At 42.9% G+C, this 16,895-nt stretch overlaps 1 protein-coding gene across 1 annotated transcript in view; it reads left to right on the forward strand.

The window, feature by feature from the left end:
* Positions 1-312: 312 nt before the first annotated feature.
* Positions 313-16,895, forward strand: part of LOC140480258 (threonine synthase-like 1) — a 46,539-nt gene continuing 29,956 nt past the window's right edge. The window contains 2 exon segments of the mRNA XM_072574970.1: positions 313-408; positions 5,848-5,948. The gene's annotated coding sequence lies outside the window, so the exon portion shown is untranslated.

Genomic DNA, 16,895 nt, shown 5'->3' on the forward strand with positions numbered 1-16,895 from the left:
AGAAGAGTGAGACACAGGGATTTAAATGATTCCTCACTACGTCTATTAAGACACATTATAAAGCAGTGACTCAGCTTTTCAAGACCAAGGGATAATTAGGGCCTTGTATGTGGTTAGATTGAGAAGTGCGCATGAAATAAAAATACATTTACAGTATACAGTACACACTAACTCTCTCACATTAATCCCTCCCTCTCTACAGATCGCCGATGATGGGTGCAGTTCCTTCGGCCACACGTGCATTAACCGAGCCGTCTGTCGTGGAGTCTGTAAAAGCTGTTGTGACCCAGCAGCCGCGGGCGTGCGGGCGTGGGGAGCGGGCGCGGGCTGGGTTCTGTCCCGACCCCAGTCGGCCATTCCGTGTCCGCGTCACCGAGCCGAAACAAAAGCATCAATAACCGCCACCCAGTAAGTGACATGCGCTGGCGGCCATGTCCCAGAGTGCATCCCTGAGGCTTCCAGAACAATCTTTGTGCTTGGTTAGGAAATGCTAAGCGTTCTCCTGCTCATTCAGTTTAGTTGTTTTGAGACTACCGTATTGTAGCTACAACGGGTGAGATTTATATCCTTATCAGATTTACACTATCAGACGTAGCAAAAAGGTTTATTTCTGTCTCACTTGCGTCCTCAGAAGGAAACTAACAGTAAAACTGTCAAATGAAACAGACTGACAGATATTTTCTAACTAAGCTGTTTAGTGGTATTCTTAAAGATCTCGAGCAGGTGGGACTGGAATTCAGAGTTCCTAGCTCCGATCTGGGGACGTTTCCACGGAACCATAAGAAACCTGAAACAGTGCTTGATAATCCAGCCAGGTCTTGTATAATTCACATTGGATGCTTATTTCGAAGTATTCATTTACTTTTTTTCCCACTTGGACTTATTTAAAAAGGCCACTCCCATGAGTGTGAAGTGATAACGGCGGCACTTTGCTTACTGTGGAGGATTTGCATGATTCCGCTTTCTCCTCAGTCTGGAAGTCCATATTCAGCCACCAAATGTAGCAGGGTAAAAACAATGACTGCAGATGCTGGGAAGCAAATACTGGATTAGTGGTGCTGGAAGAGCACAGCAGTTCAGGCAGCATCCAACGAGCAGCGAAATCAACGTTTCGGGCAAAAGCTTTTTATTCCTGATGAAGGCCTTTTGCCCGAAACGTCGATTTCGCTGCTCGTTGGATGCTGCCTGAACTGCTGTGCTCTTCCAGCACCACTAATCCACCGAATGTAGCACCTGGCTATTTCTATTATTCACACCACGCTGGGGGTGCACTTGGTTTCAGTACCTTTCCTTGCAGTGGGATACGAATATAAACTCTCATTCCCCACATTAAACACAGTGATACAGACAATCACACTTCCTGGCAGGTAAGGGCTGCTTCTATGACAAGTATTTCCTGTCAGGACTAAGTCTACGAATAGGCTGAAGATTGGGTTATTCCAGGTAGTGTTCTGTGTCTACCTTGCTGACATTGGTGCCTTGAGGTAAAAACAATGACTGCAGACGCTGGAAACCAGATTTTGGATTAGTGGTGCTGGAAAAGCACAGCAGTTCAGGCAGCATCCAAGGAGCTTCGAAATCGACGTTTCGGGCAAAAGCCTTTCATCAGGAATCAGGGCTTTTGCCCGAAACATCGATTTCGAAGCTCCTTGGATTCTGCCTGAACTGCTGTACTTTTCCAGCACCACTACTCCAGACATTGGTGCCTTGTCTTCCTGGCAAAAATATGCAATTTTCAAGTTTCAGTAAGGAACATCCTTAATTTTCAGTAGTGGTAATCATCTGCATCGCTGTGCTTCTCCAACCATTGGTATTCAATTTCATACAAGTAGGCTGTCAGAGCCAGTGCCCATCTCTACAGTTCAGCTGCTGCCGTTGATGGTATTCCTGCATACAGGCTGAAAATGGAGGTTAGCAGCCTGTCACCAGCACAAAATGCCTGTTGCAAAGGAAATGGATGAACTTCGTAACACTTAAAACAAAGGCCAACCCTTTTTCCACTTGTATATACTTTTCCTCCATCTTCCTTAATCATGAGGTGCTGGTGTTTGATTTGGGTGGACAGGGTCAGAAGTCACATGCCACCAGATTATAGTCCAACAGGTTTATTTGAAATCACAAGTTTTCAGGGTGCTGTTCCTTCATTAGGTGAAGTGAAGAAAAGCACACTGGCACAGAATTTATAGGCAGAGAGATCAAAAGATCAGACAAATAGTGTGAGGGGAGTGTCAGTAGGCTGAATAATAAGTCCCTGCAGGTGAATAAAATTGTCAAATGGTATGAGTAAAGTCTGTTTGTGGAATTGATGTGATGCAATGGGTTTGTCCTCTCCATTTGGCAAAATGTGTGACAGTACAGTCTCAACCCTATAAGGTGAGATGTTGCATGCCAATTTGGGTCAAAATGAGTCAGGGCTTGCTTCACCTCCTGGTAAGCCATCTCACATTCTTGAGTCCATTTCCACGGTTATCCTTTTCCGAGAAACCGATGCATGGTTTTACCGTTGTTGCCCGATCAGACACAAACTTGTCGAAGTAATTTCCAAGCACCAAGAATGATCTCAGCTGAAACACAATTTCTGGTCTAGGGGCCTTCATGATAGCCTTCATCTTCTTGGGTGCTTTGTGTAGTTCCCTTGCCATTGATTACATGGCCCATGGAGTCTTTAAAAAACTTGCATTTCCCCTTTTTTATTTGTAGCTTGTGTTCTTGCAACCTTTTTAGACTTTTTTGTAGGTTTTTCAAATGATCCTCTTTGGAGGATACAGTAACCAAAGAATTGTCCAGATAACAGTGGACCCCTACACTCAAAATTTGGTCCAGGCTATCTGGAATAGAGCTGGCGCTGATGTGATGCCAAAAGCAGTCACTTGGAACAGTTCCCTGTGTGGCACTATCTTTAGCAGCAGCTGGGTGTTCTTTGTGACACACATTTATAAGTAGGCCTGCAACAGATGCATTTTTGAGATTTTTTTTTACCCCTAACAATCCACTAAACAGGTCCTCAATGCATGGTAGTGGGAATTCATCCACACACACGGCTGGGTTCACTGTGACCTTAAAGTCACTGCAAATCCTCATGGCACCATTTGTTTTTTAAGATCAGAGTGATTGGATTGACCTATTCACTGATGGTCACTGGTTCCAATACTTGCAGCTTCACCAGCCGTTCCAGTGTGCCTTCACTTTAGGCTAGATGCGCCTTCAGACTCCTTGGATGAGCCTCAGCTTCAACCGATGTTTAATTTTCACTCTTCCCACCTCCCCCAAGGTTCCCTGAAGACCTGAGCAACATTTCTTACAAACTTGCTTTTGATTCCGCCAGCTATTAATCACACCTCAATTTAACTTTAATTTCTGTAAATAAGAGTGTTTGAATAATGCAGGTTAGTCGCCTTTCACTACATACAGAGGCAGTTCAGCACAGTGGTCCCTTAGCTGCACTTTTACCAGTAGTACCACTTGTTCTGTGTATATCTGTAGAGTAATCTTGGTGGCACATCACTGGTCACAGGCCTTCAGTCTGAACAGCAACCCTCCGCTAGCACAACTCTGCCTTCTACCTTTGAGTCAGTTCTGTATCCAAATGGCTAGTTTTCCCTGTATTCCATGTGATCTAGCCTTGCTAACCAGTCAACAATGAGAAACCTTGATAAATGCCTTACTGAAGTCTATATTGATCACATCTACTGCTCTGTCCTCATCAATCCTCTTTGAACTAGAGGGCATAGGTTTAGGGTGAGAGGGGAAAGATATGAAAGAGACCTAAGGGGCAACTTTTTCTTGCAGAGGGTAGTACGTGTATGGAATGAGCTGCCAGAAGAAGTGGTGGAGGCTCTTAGAAATGCAACATTTAAAAGGAATTTGGATGGGTATATGAATAGGAAGGGTTTGGAGGGATATGGGCCAGGAGCTGGCAGGTGTGACTAGATTGGGTTGGGATATCAGGTCGGCATGGACAAATTGGACCGAAGGGTCTGTTTCCGTGCTGTACATATCTATGACTCAAAAACTACGTACATAACAGCTAACCTCTCAACATCTTGGTTTTACGAAGGTGGGAAGGTCACCTGCTCCCAGGGGATAGGTTGGTGTTTTTAATATATCAATAAAGTCTACAGCCTTGGATTTTAATCGCTCCATCTTAGGTGGCTGTGGCTTCAGTTACTTAGGCCTTATGTTCTGGAATTTCCTTTCTTCACCTCTCTATCTCTGTACCTCCATTTATTCCTTGCATCCTGTGGAGATACATGTGCACAATGTTGTGAAGGACAAACCTGACCAGAATTCCTCCCTGCTACCAGCACATTATAATGATTGAGATTTCCCAGTCTCTCCCATTGAATGTATAAATTTTACCCCTCTTATCTTGCCCAAGAATCCATAGGAATTCCAACACACTGTTGGAAACCAGCTTGGAAATAATTATAGCGATGCTAATTTCTTTTTTAACCTAAATTTTCTTTAAACACTTGTTAATAATGTTGAACAGTATTAATTCGGGCCTCTGATTGCTAGTCCAATGACATTACCATAATGCTATCATTCCCCCTAAAATGTATTGGGTGACAAACGACAGGATTGTTGAAGGTAAGGTAATTAAAGTGGAAGGTTGTATTGTGAAATTCCTTGAAATAAAAGAGAAAGATCTGAGAAATACTCTTGTTATAAAATTTCAACAGACTGAGTCCAGTTTCAAAAGTCAAATGGTGTCTTTATGTCATGTGTGTGGAGCTGTTGCTGGTCAATCCAAGCACTTCTCCACCAATGTTCAAATGAGCACAGTTTATTTTCATTATGAGTTACAACATAATGGCATAAGTAGGCCAAGTCCACAGCACATTGGCCTCTGGATTGACAATTGTGTTCCTGAACAATAATTGTGATGCAGAGACTTGGTATTTTATTTTGTGCATTGTTTATGTGTCTCCCTTATGTTAATCGGGTCACCCTTCATTTTGTTTCTATGCATTGGCAACCTAGCTTTGGTTTCTGACTGGTACTCGACAATAAATCCAAATTTTACACCTTGGAAGCATACAGCATAGAAAAATGCTGTTCAGCTGATTGTACTGGCTGTACAACTGTTCTGTGCTCATAAGACAGCATGTCAATGCATTGACCTCTGATTTTGGAAGTTCCTGCTGCGCATGAACATTGAAGAAGGATCAGAAGGACCATACCTGTGTTTGTTCTTTGAAAGTGTTATCTAATCAGTCTTCCTGCTGTGTAATTTTCAATATCTATCCAAAATTTTACTTTTCAAGAATATTTTAATTTCACTTTGAATCTCCTCCCACCACTCTTTCAGGCACTGCATTCCAGATCTCATAATTCACTGCATTAAATAAACCCTTCACCGTATGTTCCTCCTTGTTCTTTTGGGAGTTGTCCTACATGTGATCTCTACCAACAAACTCACTCGTTTGTGAAAACTGATTCTTCCTATATGCTGCATCAAAACACCAACTAAGTTTTAGCATCTCCATGAATCTCCTCTTCCACCACAAAATTTTAAAGTAATCCCAGCTTCTCTGGTGTCTCTACGTAACTGAAGTTTGTCGTTCTAGGTATTTTATGAATAAGTCTCTTCTGCACCCTCTTCATGCCTTATTATCCTGAAGTGCATTGCCTAAGATTGGCCATGATATTCTAGCTGGAACCTAGCTGCTAATCTTACAAACGGTTTGCATAGCTTCCTTGCTTTACTTGCTTCTGTTCATTATTGCAAGGATTCTGAATGTTATTTTAACAACACTATCAACTTGTACTATTACCTTCAAAAATGTCTGTATATCAAAGTTTATATATATGTGCTCTCTTTAAATTTGTATCCTCATTTTACAGGCAGTCCCCAGGTTTTGAACAGGTTCCTTACTGGACTCCGTTTGCAAGTTGATTTGTATGCAAATTGAACAAGAATGCAATACAATATAAAGGCGCTGTTTGTAAGTATGGGAATTTTGCATGTTGGGTCTTTAAAATTGCCTTCCTAGTGTTTGCTTATCATTAAAGAGCTTGGAGTACAGTTCTTGTCTAAGGAAGCTTGTGTTGGACAATGTTGCCGACTCATCACAGCTGGACATGCATGACCAGTGCATTGATACTGGGGATAGTGACATGGTAGATGTCTCTAACAATCTGTCCCTGTCACAATCACTAACACTGACCAGTAAAATCTGCAGCAAACCCCTAGACAACCTGGAAGTCAAGTGGAAGGATCAGGCAGAATCCAGAGAATCTCACCTATCTGACTCATCAAACACTGCCAGCCCCACCTATGACAGAGTTTGCAGCTCCAAAATTGGACAACTCAGCCATCACATAACCACTGTCTCCCAACCCCACCTCACTAATCAGAGAGATAGCACATCATCCTTGACCCTGAGGTTCTGCCAAAGAAGGAAGTGCTTTACCTGAAGGAAGGAATGGCAATATAATTCTACATCAGGACTGTGGATGACTTAGATAGAAATTACCATTCATCTGCCACCCTTGACTTTCTAGGTGTTAGAGGTTTGGAAGGTGCTGTTCGAGGAACATTGGTGAGTTGCTGGAGTGCATCTTATAGATGGTACCCATTGCTACCACTGTGCATCAGTGGTCGGTGAAATTAATGTTTAATGAAGTGGATGCGGGATTTCGAAGCTACTTGGATGCTGCCTGAACTGCTGTGCTCTTCCAGCACCACTAATCCAGAATCTGGTTTCCAGCATCTGCAGTCATTGTTTTTACCACGGTATTGCTCGAACCCACTGGTTTGCCCAGACTGATGTTGATTTCTTGAATATTTGACATCCCAGACAAAGAAGTACATTTGCTTGGCATTCCATCAAGTTTAAAGGAGTTAGGTAAGTATGTACGAGTTAAAGGAAAAGAAAAATATGCTGTTTGATTTAGATGAAGAATGGGAATAGAGGCTTCTGTGGGGCATAAATTCTGACGTGCACCATTTAGCTGAATGATCCTTACTAGGCTCTAAATACTACATGATTCTATTTAACTATGTAATTACAGACAACAATTCATGTTTCTACAATAGCTTATTGTGGTATAACATCTGGAAGTGCACCATGAGTTATTTTGGCATTGACTATTATTGTCATCAAAATGGTTAGAGAAAAGTATTGTTAGCCTTGAGAGGACTGTTCCTAAAAATAACGACAATCGTGTAACTAGACATATGAATGTGATTGCGCAATGTGAAGTAGTAGCTTCATGGAAGTTTTAAAAATCCTGCTCAGATATATTGCGAAAACTATCATTGGATTCCTGTTAAGAAATATACAATCTGCTGATCCTTAATTTCATTATTTTTGTGGTGATACTGTTGAACGATTAAATTACTGCTCGTGACACACCGCTTTTACCTTGCATTAAGTTTTGAAATGCTCTACTGGTTGGTTGTTCAAGGGATAATATTCCCACAAGGAAATAATTGCATCCAAAACTTGTTGCTAGGGTTACTGCCTTTGTGGGTGACATTCTGTTTGAGAGTCAAGTTTCATGCATTTGATTGTCTTCTAACTGGATGAAAACAACAATTCAAGTTGACCTATTGTAACAAGACTGATCAGTGAACAGAGGCTGCGGATTAAATGATAATTAACTTTTTCAGCAAAATAAACATAGAGTGGCTAACTTTGTAATTGCACAATTTTATCAGAAGGCTTTCTATTTCTAAATTATAAATTTTGTGTAATATTTGAGCATATTTTCAGTCAACGATAATACGATACGACTGTATTTTTGGCAGAATTCCTATTTAAAGTTAAATCATTATTCGACTATTCAGGAAAACCTACAATTGCAATAAAATGATCAGATCAATGTAATTCAAAATGACTAATGCAATCAATAACAATGAACATAATTATGATAACTTGAAGTTATACTAATTCTTATTGGAAAGCTCCATTGTTTATAGTGCAATAACAGCTATCTCCCAGCATTTTCACTTTGTGTAAGCTACAGTATCATAAGAATAAAGTTAAAAATCACACAACACCAGGTTATAGTCTAACAGGTTTATTTGGAAACACTAGCTTTCGGAGTGCTGCTCCTTCCACTTCTTTGGAGTGCTTCTACATAAACCTGGCATTATGTGATTTTTAACTTTGTACACCCCAGTCCAACACTAGCACCTCCAAATCATATCATAAGAACATTTTGTGAAGCTTCATAAATATCAAACTTTAGAGTTCTCCTACTGTTATTAAATCTTGAAACTTCCAGAAGAAAACATGCTGTTTAGGTCAATTCTATTGTGTCATGGATACTGTTAATTTCTCCTCTTCATCCCAGTTTAATTCTATGGAAACCCTTACCTATAACTTGCAGAATCTTGGGCGGAATATTCAAAGTTCCTGAATAATGTGGGCAATAGTGAGAAAGTTGGGAGAATCGCTTGAGGTGGCCAACAAGGAGCGTCTCAATGCTGAGAGCAAAGTGTCCAATTTTTCAATCAAGTGTTGAATGGCGAGATAAGATTCTCACTCATAAATTGCAAGAACCCTATTTTAATGTATTTTGCATGTATTAGCAAGCGTTAACATCTATTATTGCTTAATCTTTCTTGGTTATATGTTTTTGGAGATAAGTCTCTTGATTAAACTTAAAATATAAGCCTTAGCTATTAATTTAACCTGGTGCAGCGTTTTGTAGAGGAATAAGACAGTGTTATTTTCTGAGTCTGTAGATTGTGAAGGAGCAAAAATGGCCTTTGCAGTGTTATGTACTTCTTGTCAGATGTGGGAGTTTAAAGAGAGTTTAAGTGTTACTGTGGATTATATCTGCCATAAATGCTGTTGGATGCGAATCTTATCAGATCGAGTGGATCGAATGGAGAGACAGATAGAAGCGATGAGGAATTTGCAACAGCAACGGTATGTGATGGATGGCAGTTATAGGAAGGGAGGAAAGTCTCAGATACAGTCACATAGTTGGGTTTAACTCTAGGAAGGGTGAGAGAGGTAGGCACCTAGGGCAGGAGTCTTTTGTGGATATGTCCATTTCAAACAGGTATGCTGTTTTGGAAAATGTAGGGGGTGATGGATTCTCAGGGGAACGTAGCACGAACAGCCAAGTTTCTAGTATTGAGACTGGCTGTAATGCAACGAGGGGTATGTCAGCTTCCAAGAGATCAATTGTGTTAGGGGATTCTGTAGTCAGAGGCACAGGCAAATGTTTCTGTGGCCAGCAGAGAAAAAGCAGAATGGTGAGTTGTTTCCCTGGTGCCAGGATCAAGGATGACTCAGAGAGAGTGCAGAATGTTCTCACGGGGAAGAGGGGCCAGCAAGAGGTCATTGTCCACATTGGAACCAACGATATAGGAAGGGAAAAGGTTGAGATTCTGAAGGGAGATTACAGAGAGTTGGGCAGAAATTTAAAAAGGAGGTCCTCAAGGGTAGTAATATCTGGATTACTCCCAGTGCTACGAACTAGTGAGGTCAGGAATAGGAGGATAGAGCAGATGAATGCATGGCTGAGGCGTTGGTGTATGGGAGAAAGATTCACATTTTTGGATCATTGGAATCTCTTTTGGGGTAGAAGTGACCTGTACAAGAAGGAACGGATTGCACCTAAATTGGAAGGGACTAATATACTGGCAGGGAAATTTGCTAGAACTTGGAGGATTTAAACTAGTAAGGTGGAGGGGTGGGACCCAGGGAGATAGTGAGGAAAGAGATCAATCTTAGACTGGTACAATTGAGAACAGAAGTGAGTCAGGGCAGGCAGGGACAAGGCAGGACTAATAAATTAAACTGCATTTATTTCAATCCAAGAGGCCTAACTGGGAAGGCAGGTGAACTCAGGGCATGGTTAGGAACATGGGACTGGGATATCATAGCAATTACAGAAACATGGCTCAGGGATGGGTAGGACTGGCAGCTTAATGTTCCAGGATACAAATGCTGTAGGAAGGATAGAAAGGGAGGCAAGAGAGGAGGGGGAGTGGCATTTTTGATAAGGGATAGCATTACAGCTGTGCTGAGGGAGGGTATTCCCAGAAATACATCCAGGGAGGTTATTTGGGTGGAACTGAGAAATAAGAAAGGGATGATCATATTATTAGGATTGTATTATAGACCCCCCAGTAGTCAGAGGGAAATTGAGAAACAAACTTGTAAGGAGATCTCAGCTATCTGTAAGAATAACAGGGTGGTTATGGTCGGGGATTTTAACTTTCTAACCATCGACTGGGACTGCCATAGTGTTAGGTTTAGATGGAGAGGAATTTCTTAAGTGCATACAAGACAATTTTCTGATTCAGTATGTGGATGTACCTACTAGAGAAGTTGCAAAACTTGATCCACTCTTGGGAAATAAGGCAGGGCAGGTGACTGAGGTGTCAGTGGGGGAGCACTTTGGGGCCAGCGACCATAATTCTATTTGTTTTAAAATCATGATGGAAAATAATAGACCAGATGTAAAGGTTGAAGTTCTAAATTGGAGAAAGGCCAATTTTGACGATATTAGGCAAGAACTTTCGAAAGCTGATTGGAGGCGGATGTTCGCAGGTAAAGGGACGGCTGGAAAATGGGAAGCCTTCAGAAATTAGACAACATGAATCCAGAGAAAGTATATTCCTGTCAAAGTGAAAGGGTAGGCTGGTAGGTATAGGGAATGCTGGATGACTAAAGAAGTTGAGGGTTTGGTTAAGCAAAAGAAGGAAGCATATGTCAGGTATAGACAAGATAGATCGAGTGAATCCTTAGAAGAGGATAAAGGAAGTAGGAGTACACTTAAGAGGGAAATCAGGAGGGCAAAACGGGGACATGAGATAGCTTTGGCAAATAGAACTAAGGAGAATCCAAAGGGTTTTTACAAATATATTAAGGACAAAAGGGTAACTAGGGAGAGAATAGAGCCCCTCAAAGATCAGCAAGGTGGCCTTTGTGTGGAGCCACAGAAGATACTAAATGAATATTTTGCATCAGTATTTACTGTGGAAAAGGTTATGGAAGATATAGACTGTAGGGAAATAGATGGTGAAATAGATGTCCATATTACAGAGGAGGAAGTGCTGGATGTCTTGAAACGGGTAAAGGTGGATAAATCCCCAGGACCTGATCAGGTGTACCCGAGAGCTCTGTGGGAAGCTAGACATGTGATTGCTGGGCCTCTTACTGAGATATTTGTATCATTGATAGTCACAGGAGAGGTGCTGGAAGACTGGAGGTTGGCAAACATGGTGCCACTGTTTAAGAAGGGCGGTAAAGACAAGCCAGAGAACTATAGACCGGTGAGCCTGATCTCAGTGGTGGGCAAGTTGTTGGAGGGAATCCTGAGGGACAGGATGTACATGTATTTGGAAAGGCAAGGACTGATTAGGGATAGTCAACATGGCTTTGTGTGTGGGAAATCATGTCTCACAAACTTGATTGAGTTTTTTTAAGAAGTTAGAAAGAAGATTGATGAGGGCAGAGCAGTAGATGTGATCTATATGGACTTCAGTAAGACGTTCGACAAGGTTCCCTATGGGAGACTGATTCGCAAGGTTAGATCTCACGGAATACAGGGCGAGCTAGCCATTTGGATACAGAACTGGCTCAAAGGTAGAAGACAGAGGGTGGTGGTGGAGGGTTGTCTTTCAGACTGGAGGCCCATGACCAGTGGAGTGCCACAAGGATCAGTGCTAGGTCCTTTACTTTTTGTCATTTACATAAATGATTTGGATGTGAGCATAAGAGGTACAGTTAGTAGGTTTGCTGATGACACCAAAATTGGAGGTATAGTGGACAGCGAAGAGGGTTACCTCAGGTTACAACAGGATCTGGACCAGATGGGCCAATGGGCTGAGAAATGGCAGATGGAGTTTAATTCAGATAAATGCGAGGTGCTGCATTTTAGGACAGCAAATCTTAGCAGGACTTATACACTTAATGGTAAGGTCCTAGGGAGTGTTACTGAACAAAGAGACCTTGGAGTGCAGGTTCATAGCTCCTTGAAAGTGGAGTCGCAGATAGATAGGACAGTGAAGACGGCGTTTGGTAACCTTGCCTTTATTGGTCAGAGTATTGAGTACAGGAGTTGGGAGGTCGTGTTGCGGCTGTACAGGACATTGGTTAGGCCACTGTTGGAATATTGCGTGCAAATCTGGTCTCCTTCCTATCGGAAAGATGTTGTGAAACTTGAAAGGGTTCAGAAAAGATTTACAAGGATGTTGCCAGGGTTAGAGGAGTTGAGCTATAAGGAGAGGCTGAACAGGCTGGGGCTGTTTTTCCTGGAGCGTCGGAGGCTGAGGGCTGACCTTGTAGAGGTTTACAAAATTACGAGGGGCATAGTTAGTGGTGACCTCATAAAATCATGAGGAGCATGAATAGGATAAATAGACAAAGTCTCTCTTCCCTGGGTGGGGGAGTCCAGAACAAGAGGGCATAAGTTTTGGGTGAGAGGGGAAAGATATAAAAGAGACCTAAGGGGCAACTTTTTCACCCAGAGGGTGGTACATGTATGGAATGTGCTGCCAGAGGATATGGTGGAGACTGGTACAATTGCAACATTTGAGAGGCATTTGGATAGGTATATGAATAGGAAGGGTTTGGAGGGATATGGGCCGGGTGCTAGCAGGTGGGACTAGATTATGTTGGGATATCTGGTCGGCATGGACGGGTTGGACTGAAGGGTCTGTTTCCATACTGTACATCTCTATGACTCTATCAATGTGCAGTTTCCCATTCTCTCATATGCCAGTTAGAAACTTGATGGCAGCACTTCCTCACTTGAACGTCAGAGCCAGGCACTAACATCTCATGGTACACGCCATGGAAGTGACCACATGCATCTCCTGTCCATAGATCTCAATAGCAGACAGATATGATCTCTCCATCTCTATTGGCATATCTCCGATCCACTTGCTACTCTGTTCTGTGATTTAGTATCATACCCTGGAGCCCAAAGGCACTTTTCATGGAATGATGCTGCCAAGACACTTTGTGCAAGGCAGACATCTAACTCAACCAGGGTGTGCACTCGAATCCTCACTTTCTCCTAGTGCCCACTCACTTCATGCGTACTTGGATTCCCACAGCATATTTGGATTCCCACAACATCCTTGCCTTGCCTTTCCTTATCATTCCTTTTCATAATTTGCCCCCTTTATTGCTCACAGGTCTTCTGAAGGAGAAATCAAAGGACCCAAAACAGTAACTCTATTTTCTCTTTACAGGTACTTCCAGACCTACTGAGTTTCTCTCGCAATTTCTGTTTTAGTTTGTTTAAGATCTCCAGCACCTGGAGTTTTTGTTTTGTTCTATTTATTATAGCTCTTCTATCTTGCATTGTTACTTGGTGCAGATTTAAAGCCAGGCAGCTTGTTATGCCTGACAGCAATCTTCAGTGAAGGGGGTAGACATGTTGCTGTACATGTATAATTGTATAATGTCAATCTCACATCTGCATCATGTGTCAGTTGTGAATGTGGTAAGTATATTGCATGCACATCAGTCAAATAGCTATGTGTAAGTTGAGTCAAGGAAGACACTCTTCAGTCAGGGACTTCTGACACAAAAAGTGTCACAGAAAGGGGAGTCAATGGCTAGTGGTATTATCGCTGGACTGTTCATCCAGAGACCCAGATAATGTTCCAGCGACCTTGGTTTGAATCTTGCCATGGCACATAGTGGACCTTGAAGTCAGTTTAAAAAAAAAGCTGGAATTAAAAGTCTAATGATGACGATGAATCCATTGATAACTGTCAGAAAAGCCCATCTGGTTAACTAATGTCCTTTAGAGAAGGAAACTGTCATCCTAACCTGGTCTGGCCTACGTATGACTCCAGACCCACAGCAATGTGGTTGACTCTTAAATGCCCTCTAGGCAAATTGGTATGGGCAATAAATACTAGCCTGGCCAGTGATGTCCTCATCCTGTGAATGAATAATAAAAATAAGGCAAAGCACCAGGGTCCCAGGTTTGGTTGCAGCCTCTGGCGACTGTGTGGAGTTTGCACGTTCTCCCCATGTCCATGTGGTTTTCTCCCACAGTCCGAAGATGTGCAGGTCAGGTGAATTGGCCATGCTAAATTACCCATAGTGTTAGCTGCATTAGTCAGGAAAATGGGTCTGGGTGGGTTATTCTTTGGAGGGTCTGTGTGGACTGATTAGATTAGATAACATTACAGTGTGGAAACAGGCCCTTCGGCCCAACAAGTCCACACTGACCCGCCGAGGCGCAACCCACCCATACCCCTACATTTACCCCTTACCTAACACTACAGGCAATTTAGCATGGCCAATTCACCTGACCTGCACATCTTTGGACTGTGGGAGGAAACCGGAGCACCTGGAGGAAACTCACGCAGACACGGGGAGAACATGCAAACTCCACACAGTCAATCGCCTGAGGCGGGAATTGAACCCGGGTCTCTGGCGCTGTGAGGCAGCAGTACTAACCACTGTGCCACCGTGCCGCCAACCGTGACTGGTTGGACCGCAGATCCTGTTTCCACACTGTAGGGAATCTAATCTAATCTAATCTCCAGTATCAGCCTGGGAGTTGGGCATAGTCATTGTGCCATTTGGGGTGGTCAGGGTTGGGGTGCGTACCTTTGCAGTCTGGGGAGTGAGCCTGGGTAATCGTTGTGGGTCCAGTACAACCAGTCTGGTAATTGTTATCAGTCAGTAGGAGAGCTGCACAGTTTTGAGTTGGGTCTGGCCAGCCATCATTTGAGACTGTTCATCCAACTGGATCAAAGCGTGGGCCTCCATTGTCCTGGGGGTCCATCAACTAAATTCGAGGGATATTTATCAGGGTATACAACTATGGGAAATAAATTGGGATTTCAATTGTGGTGACTGAGAGCAGCATACTGGGATGCAGAGGAGAAGAGGCTTGTGTGAGGAGGTAACTCAATATTTGAGGAAATAGGATAGAATGTGAAATTGAAAGGGGTAACAGGGAAGGGTGTCATCGATGGTGAAGACCACCCTGGCTTTGATGGGGTACAGTGAACTATAATTGACATGTTGTTTCAATATGTCTGGAGAAAGAAAGCCTCATCTTCCGCCTCAAGACCCTCCAACCCCATGGCATCAATGTGGATTTTACCAGTTTCCTCATTTCCCCTCCTCCCCACCTTATCAGAGTTCCAACCTTCCAACTTGGCACCACCCTCATGACCCGTCCTACCTGTCTATCTTCCTTCCCACCTATCCGGTCCATGCTCCCCTCCGACCTATCACCATTACCTCCACCTCCACATCTACCTATCACACTCTCAGCTACCTTCCCCCCAGCCCCACCTCCTTCCCATTTATCTCACCACCCCCCTGGCTGTTTGCCTCATTCCTGATGAAGGGCTTTTGCCGATAACATCGATTCTGATGAGCCTGAGACTTCCTGTATGAAATGTGATTGCTGTTTCCATCCATTGGCCTGGAAATAACATGTGCATAATGGAGCTGAAAATGGCTGCAACCACACTTGAAATGGCTGATGTAAATGCTTCAGTCTCAGAGGGAGTAGTTATCACTTTTGAGTGATTTGAGGCCCTTCAAAGGGCAATAGCATTACAAAGACAGACATACCATATAGCTGAAGGACACCTGCATGCATGATATCCTGTGTGAACCTTGGGCATTATCCTATTTTGTGAGCAACAAATCCTGTCCGCAGGCACCTTAAAACACATGCTGCAGTATCAGGTATTGAAGATCTGGACCCCCCCCCCCCTCCAACAAAAAAAGAGGGGCCTTGGTTTTATGATGGGTCAAAAGAATCACTAGGAGTACAGTCTGTTTAAAGCAAGGTTTAAACCAGTTTAATGAAATAAGGCAGTCTGGCACAGATTTGTTCAGCAACACAGAGGTTAAAGCTTCTGTTTTCTGTGGAGAAATTGTGCAATTGGATATGAGCATAAGAGGTATAGTTAGTAAGTTTGCAGATGACACCAAAATTGGAGGTGCAGTGGACAGTGAAGAAGGTTACCTCAGACTACAACAGAATCTTGATCAGATAGGCCAATGGGCTGAGAAATGGCAGATGGAGTTTAATTCAGATAAATGCGAGGTGCTGCATTTTGGGAAAGCAAATCTTAGCAGGACTTATACACTTAATGGTAAGGTCCTAGTGAGCATTGCTGAACAAAGAGACCTCGGAGTGCAGGTCCATAGCTCCTTGAAAATGGAGTCACAGGTAGATAGGATAGTGAAGAAGACGTTTAGTATGCTTTCCTTTATTGGTCAGAGTATTGAGTATAGGAGTTGGGAGGTCATGTTGCGGCTGTATAAGACATTGGTTAGATCACTGTTGGACTATTGTGTGCAATTCTGGTCTCCTTCCTATCGGAAAGATGTTGTGAAACTTGAAAGAGTTCTGAAACGATTTACAAGGATGTTACCAGGGTTGGAGGATTTAAGCTATAGGGAGAGGCTGAACAGGTTGGGGCTGTTTTCCCTGGAGTGTTGGAGGCTGAGGGGTGACCTTATAGAGGTTTACAAAATTATGAGTGGCATGGATAGGATAAAATAGACAAAGTCTTTTCCCTGGGGTCAGGGAGTCCAGAACTAGGCGGCATAGTTTTAGGGTGAGGGGGAAAGATATAAAAGAGACCTAAGGGGCAACCTTTTCACGCAGAGGGTGGTATGTGTATGGAATGAGCTGCCAGAGGATGTGGTTGATTTGCACATGGTACAATTGCAAAATTTAAAAGGCATTTGGGTGGATATGTGAATAGGGAGTGTTTGGAGTGATATGGGCCGGGTGTTAGCAGATGGGACTAGATTGGGTTGGGAGGTTGGACGGAAGGGTCTGTTTCCATGCTGTACATCTCTGTGACTATGACTCTGAATTACCATTGAACAATAAGCAATTTTTAAGTTTTTTAAGAGACAGTACAAGGATAGACCAATCAAATGTAATAAGGTGACATGATTGACAGCAGGTTAATCCAA

This window comes from Chiloscyllium punctatum, chromosome 8 (assembly GCF_047496795.1).
Source record: "Chiloscyllium punctatum isolate Juve2018m chromosome 8, sChiPun1.3, whole genome shotgun sequence".
NCBI lineage: Eukaryota > Metazoa > Chordata > Chondrichthyes > Orectolobiformes > Hemiscylliidae > Chiloscyllium > Chiloscyllium punctatum.